This window comes from Cervus canadensis, chromosome 8 (genome assembly GCF_019320065.1).
Source record: "Cervus canadensis isolate Bull #8, Minnesota chromosome 8, ASM1932006v1, whole genome shotgun sequence".
In the NCBI taxonomy this organism is placed as follows: Eukaryota; Metazoa; Chordata; class Mammalia; order Artiodactyla; family Cervidae; genus Cervus; species Cervus canadensis.
The window spans coordinates 81,132,616-81,139,787 of record NC_057393.1 but is presented as its reverse complement, the minus strand read 5'-3'; positions in this window follow the sequence as shown (position 1 = coordinate 81,139,787).

The following is a 7,172-nucleotide window of genomic DNA, read 5'->3' as shown; positions in this document are numbered from 1 at the left end:
AAAGCCCTGATCAAAGGAGCAGGTCAAAAGGAATCACAATCAGGCTGAGAAAGCAAACATCTTTCAAATCTGAGAAGATATGGAATTAAAATATAGGTGTTTAAAAGAATCAAGAGCAGAATATTAATATTTGTGTTTTAAGGGGAATTCACGCATATTTGGTAATTTTCAGACATGTAACTTTAAGATTGCTTTGTAGAGTTACAGTCCAATAATTCTACTTTAAAATGTATAATCATTTAAAGCTGGGATTTTGACCATAAACCTCATTAAATTTATATTTTCCATTAGAATACTTAAGATAAAGTTTCTGGCATTTATAAGGTTAGGTTATGAGAACGACTTAAATACTTAGGGAGGCTCTTCATTCAAGCATTTATAACACTTAAAACGGACTAGACATATTAGTTGCTAACAAGCATCATTCAAGGTAATCCTGAGATCAGTTTACAAAGTGTGCCTTGGTACCTTATGGGGTCCCAGAGGTGATCTAAGGGGTTTCATGTAGTCAAAACTATATTCGTAATAATGCCAAGAATATGTACTTCAATATTATAAAGGCCGTATATAACAAACGCACAGCTAACATCATACTCAACACTGAGAAGCTGATAGCTTTCTCTAAGATCAGGAATGAAAAAAGAATGCCTGCTCTTACACTTTTGTTCAATGTAGTACTAGAAGTCCTAGCCAGAGCAAATAGGCGAGAGAAAATAAATTATACCCTGTGTTCTAAGACTGAGACATACATGTGCATTATTTTGTTTGGAAAATCTCCAGGTTGCACTAGTGGTAAAGAACCCGCTTGCCAGTGAAGGAGACATGAGAGTCATGGGTTTGATCCCTGGATCGGGAAGATCCCTTGGAGGAGGGCATGGCACCCACTCCAGTATTTTTGCCTGGAGAATCCCATGGACAGAGGAGCCCAGCGGGCTACAGTCCATAGGGTCACAAAGAGTTTAACACGACGGTAGTGACTTAGTACACACACAGGCAATTTCCCATTGCCTTCTAGGAGTTTATGTAATTTTAGAGGAAGGTGCATTTTCATTGGAAGAAATTCACAAGTATTTATTAATAAACACAGTTGTTATCATTTCTCTGAGATTCTAAGCTCTTTTATTTTATGGGGCCAACCCTGTAGTAAATACAATAAATTTCAAACATACCCTAGGTTATGTATATTATTATTTGTGGTAAAAATTTAAAGTTTCTGTATAATTTCATTTTGAAATCATTTAGTTTATAAATGAATCAAACTTGTCATTGAGATTTCTTGATAAACATCATAGTAGACACAAAATTTAACTCAATTATTCTGCCATCTGAATCTTTAAGTGCTTATCCCATATAACTCCTTTTTTCAATAGGTTGCTCTCAAAAATATTCTGCATGTAGTTACTTGAAATGAATTTTTGTAGGTTTTAATAAATTAGAATTTCTGAAAAGAGTTGCTTTGACAAAATTCTTGTTGGCAAGGATATTTCCTGCTAGATACTGCCATCTGTTTTAATTGTTCCGTATGCCCTAAAATATTCTCATGGATACATTTACATCCAAAGAAGAGCCATAGTTCTCTTGCCAAACTATAAAGCAATAAACCTTGATAGTTCTGTGGTTTAGAACATGGACAAATTCATTTAGTACTTTTGAGTACTGTCTCACAAATGCAGAAAGGGATAATAGCACCACTAGCCAGTACCACATATGTAGAAACATTAATAAAAGACAGAGTTTATCATCTCTGTGACTCAGTTCTAAGGAAAATGTGTCAATTTTCAGCAGAACAAAGGTTTTAAATGTGAAATTATTAGATATAATGTTTCCACAAAGATTTTTAGCTTCACAGATTCGACATGCTTCATATAACAATTTAATTCAAAGTTATTTTTCTTGCAAAACCCCCTTTTTTCTTTATTTTCTGCTTTCATAAATTGCAAGACATTGAAACATACTGTAAAGTGAAATGTACAGTTGATTATTTTCCAGCTTTATTAAAGCATGATTTTATCTATAAATTGTATATATTTAGAGTGTACCTTTCTAAGTTATAACATAATGTATACATATATGAAACTGTCAGCAGAAGCAAGATAATAAGTACACTCATTACTTTTTAATGTATTATAAAGTAGAAATCTTTAATTCTTTGTAATCCCTCTCTTCCACCTCCCACGTTTCATTCCCCATCACCAGGAAACCACTGATGTGCTTTCTGTCAGTATAGATTAGTTTGCATCTTATAGAGTGATATAAATGGAATCCTACAATGGGTACTCTTTTTTTGATCTAGCTTCTTTCACTAAGCATAATTATTTTTATATTCATTCATATTTGTGTATATCAATAGTTTCTTTTGTTGCTTATTATTATTCCACTATGTTGATACACTACTATTTATTTATGTATCCTCTAGATAGATATCTACCTCTAATAGACACTTGGCTTGTTTCCAGCACTGAGTTGTTAAATCTGCTCTGAATATTTGTGTCCATGTCTTTGTATGAAAAGTGCTTTTGTTTCTCTTAGGTAAATATCCAGGATTAGGATGTCTGAGTCACATGGTAGGTGTTTGTTTAACTTTTTAGGAAATTCCCTGTTTTTCAAAGTGGTTGTAGATTTTACATTCCCAGCAGCAGATAAGAGTTCCAGTTGCTCTACATCCTCGCTAAAGCTTTCGATGATCCATGTTTTTAATTTTACTTTTTCCAGTAGATGTTTAGTGATACTGATTTTTACTTGCATTTCCCTAATGGCCAAGGATCTTGAGCATCTTTTCCTGTTGCTTATTTAACATCTGTGTGTATTCTTTAGTGAAGTGTCTAGTACATTTTGAAATATTTTCTTCATATTTTCTAGGGCTTCCCTGGTGGCTCAGTGGTAAAGAATCTGCCTGCAATGCAGGAGACGTGGGTTCGATCCCTGGTTTGGGAAGATCCCCTGGAGAAGGAAATGGCAACCCCCTCTAGTATTGTTGCCTGGGAAATCTCATGGATAGAGGAGCCTGGCAGGCTACTGTCCATGGGGTTGCAAAGGTTGGACATGAATTAACAAATAAACCACCACCATTGTATATATAATATCTTCTTAAATGGTTTATTGCTGTCCCATTTCTCACGCCACAGTTACCAAGTTCTTTTAATGTTGTTCCATATATGTCATATATTTATAAAACCTTATATTAATAGCTTTATATAGATATAATAATAGCTAACACTTGTCAGGCACTAAGCCCTTTACCTACATTAAACAAATCAGTCCTCACGACAGCCCAGGTGTACTACTGTGATCCCATTTAGAAATGAGAAAACTAGTCTCCAAAAGGAAAAACACTTGCCTAAGGCCACAGGTAAGTGGCAGAACTAGTATTCACATCCGTCTGTCCAGTTCCTGTATGCACACTCTGTGTTTATGTTAAAAACTTGAAAGTTCACTTTTAAAAATGTGCTCTGGACAATAATTTTTTATCAGCAGAGTATAAATCATGCCTTAATTTACCCTCTCCAGTTAACCTTTGTACAATAAAATAAATTTCAGTTTTATCTTATTTACCTTTTTAAGCAATGAAATAGCCTAAATGTATATAATGGAACTCTGCATTCAAATGGGTATATCTTTCCTTTTCTCCTTTGCTTTTCACTTCTCTTCTTTTCACAGCTATTTGTAAGGCCTCCTCAGACAACCATTTTGCCTTTTTGCATTTCTTTTCCATGGGGATCGTCTTGATCCCCATCTCCTGTACAATGTCACAAACCTCCGTCCATAGTTCATCAGGTACTCTGTCTATCGGATCTAGTCCCTTAAATCTATTTCTCACTTCCACTGTATAGTCATAAGGGATTTTATTTAGGTCATACCTGAATGGTCTAGTGGTTTTCCCTACTTTCTTCAATTTAAGTCTGAATTTGGCAATAAGGAGTTCATGATCTGAGCCACAGTCAGCTCCCGGTTTGGAGAGAGATAAGAAAGCCTTCCTCAGTGATCAATGCAAAGAAATAGAGGAAAAAATACAATGAGAAAGACTAGAGATCTCTTCAAGAAATTAGAGATACCAAGGGAAATTTCATGCAAAGATGGGTTCGATAAAGGACAGAAATGGTATGGACCTAACAGAAGTAGAAGATTTTAAGAAGAGATGGCAAGAATACACAGAAGAACTGTACAAAAAAGACCTTCACAACCCAGATAATCACGATGGTGTGATCACTCACCTAGAGCCAGACATCCTGGAATGTGAAGTCAAGTGGGTCTTATAAAGCATCACTACAAACAAAGCTAGTGGAGGTGATGGAATTCAGTTTGAGCTATTCCAAATCCTGAAAGATGATGCTGTGAAAGTGCTTCACTCAATATGCCAGCAAATTTGGAAAATTCAGCAGTGGCCACAGGACTGGAAAAGGTCAGTTTTCATTCCAGTCCCAAAGAAAGGCAATTCCAAAGAATGTTCAAACTACCGCACAATTGCACTCATCTCACACGCTAGTAAAGTAACACTCAAAATTCTCCAAGCCAGGCTTCAGCAATATGTGAACTGTGAACTTCCAGATGTTGAAGCTGGTTTTAGAAAAGGCAGAGGAACCAGAGATCAAATTGCTAACATTCGCTGGATCATCGAAAAAGCAAGAGAGTTCCAGGGAAACATCTATTTCTGCTTTATTGACTATGCCAAAGCCTTTGACTGTGTGGATCACAATACACTGTGGAAAATTCTGAAAGAGATGGGAATACCAGACCACCTAACCTGCCTCTTGAGAAACCTGTATGCAGGTCAGGAAGCAGCAGTTAGAACTGGACATGGAACAACAGACTGGTTCCAAATAGGAAAAGGAGTACATCAAGGCTGTATATTGTCACCCTGCTTATTTAACTTATGTGCAGAGTACATCATGAGAAATGCTGGGCTGGAAGAAGCACAAGCTGGAATCAAGATGCCGGGAAGGATATCAATAATCTCAATATGCAGATGACACCACCTTAGCAGAAAATGAAGAGGAACTAAAAGCCTCTTGATGAAAGTGAAAGAGGAGAGTGAAAAAGTTGGCTTAAAGCTCAACATTCAGAAAACTAACATCATGCATCTGGTCCCATCACTTCATGGGAAATAGATGGGGAAACAGGGGAAGCATGTCAGACTTTATTTTGGGGGGCTCCAAAATCACTGCAGATGGTGATTGCAGCCATGAAATTAAAAAACACTTACTCCTTGGAAGGAAAGTTATGACCAACCTAGATAGCACATTAAACAGCAGAGACATTACTTTGCCAACAAAGGTCCATCTAGTCAAGGCTATGGTTTTTTCAGTGATCATGTATGGATGTGATAGTTGGACTGTGAAGAAAGCTGAGCACCAAAAATTTGACGCTTTTGAACTGTGGTGTTGGAGAAGACTCTTGAGAGTCCCTTGGACTGCAAGGAGATCCAACCAGTCCATCCTAAAGGAGATCAGTCCTGGGTGTTCATTGGAAGGACTGATGCTGAAGCTGAAACTCCAGTACTTTGGCCACCTCATGCGAAGAGTTGACTCATTGGAAAAGACCCTGAGGCTGGGAGGGATTGGGAGCAGGAGGAGAAGGGGACGGCAGAAGATGAGATGGCTGGATGGCATCACCGACTTGATGGACATGAGTTTGAGTAAACTCTGGGGGTTAGTGATGGACAGGGAAGCCTGGCATGCTGTAGTTCATGGGGTCGCAAAGAGTTGGACACGACTGAGAGACTGAACTGAACTGATCTAATGGAAGGAAAGAAAACAATGTTTAGCTTATTGAAAAAAAAAAATCTATAAATTTTGACCTTAATTTTAATCCATTATATACTCTTATACTAATTTTTACAACATAACTTCCAAGAATATAGTATCATGTGATCAGATACTCCATTAAGGCTTGGCTAAATCTAAAATTTATAAGTGAAATTTTTTGCATCAGAGAAATTTTAAGGTGGGTCCTTTCTCTATGTAGACAGAGCACATGTAGACAAAATTCTCTAGCATGGCAAATTTGGAAAGATCTACCTAAACCTTACCTGGTGGGCTTCTCTGGTGGTTCAGGTGGTAGAGAATCTGACTACAGTTCCGGAGACCAAAGTTCAATACCTGAGTTGGGAAGATCCCTTGTTGAAGGGAATGACTGTCCACTCCAGTATTGTTGCCTGGAGAATCCCATGGACAGAGGAGTCTGATGGACTACAGTCCATGAGGTCACAGAGAGTCAGACACAACTGAGCAACTAACACACACACACACACACCCCTAAAATTCATTGTCAGTAGGCTATAATTAAGAAGTTTATAGTATTGATGTTGATGAAAATGGAGAAAATTTTAATACTGTTGAGGATGAAGAATTCTAATTACAATTTATAAAATTCAAATTTATATACATTGTGCAAATAGGCTCATTCATAAAACGACTTAACCATTGGGTCATAGAACTAGGATGCTCTTATGGCTTTTCTAATCTGGTTCTCTGCTTTTATCATCTCCTCATGAACCTAGCAGTAAATGTCTCTCTCTGCTTAAAGATATTTAGAAATGGAAACACCATGTCTTTTTTAATCATAAATCTCAGTATTTTATCTCGTCAAAGGGACAGTCACAATTTCTGCTGCCCTAACTTTCTTAGAAGGGAGACTCTTAGGGAACATACATCAGATTTCCAATTTTATATTCACTGATATGTCACAGATATAATCCACAAAACAGTTAGCAGCTGTTGCTTAATTTTTGTTAGGTAATTTTGTTAATTTATAGATAACTGTGAGTTTTTGTGTATTGTATTGCCACTTCCATAAATCAGAAATTCAGTACTTTTGCAGAGACCTCTTTATGATGTAAAACTTTTCCTTAAATCCGAAAATATTTTGTTTCTTGTTGTGTAAACTGTGTGCTGTCTTTCTCAGATAAGAAAAAGGCAATCAAACCCACAGATAAACAGAAAACCTAGCCTATTCCTCATTGCCTATCAAACTCACTCTTCATTATGTACTGAGAAATATCAACCCCGAGAGGGTCCCATTCACCATCCCAAAAGAAATTACTTTTCTTTTCTTTTTTTCTTCTCCATCATGTTCTTTCCTGTTCCCTGCAGGATACACCTAAAGGAACACTATTGTCTCACACTTTTGTTTCTGGACCCATCATGAAATTTACTCCCTATATTTCCTTGTTGGGT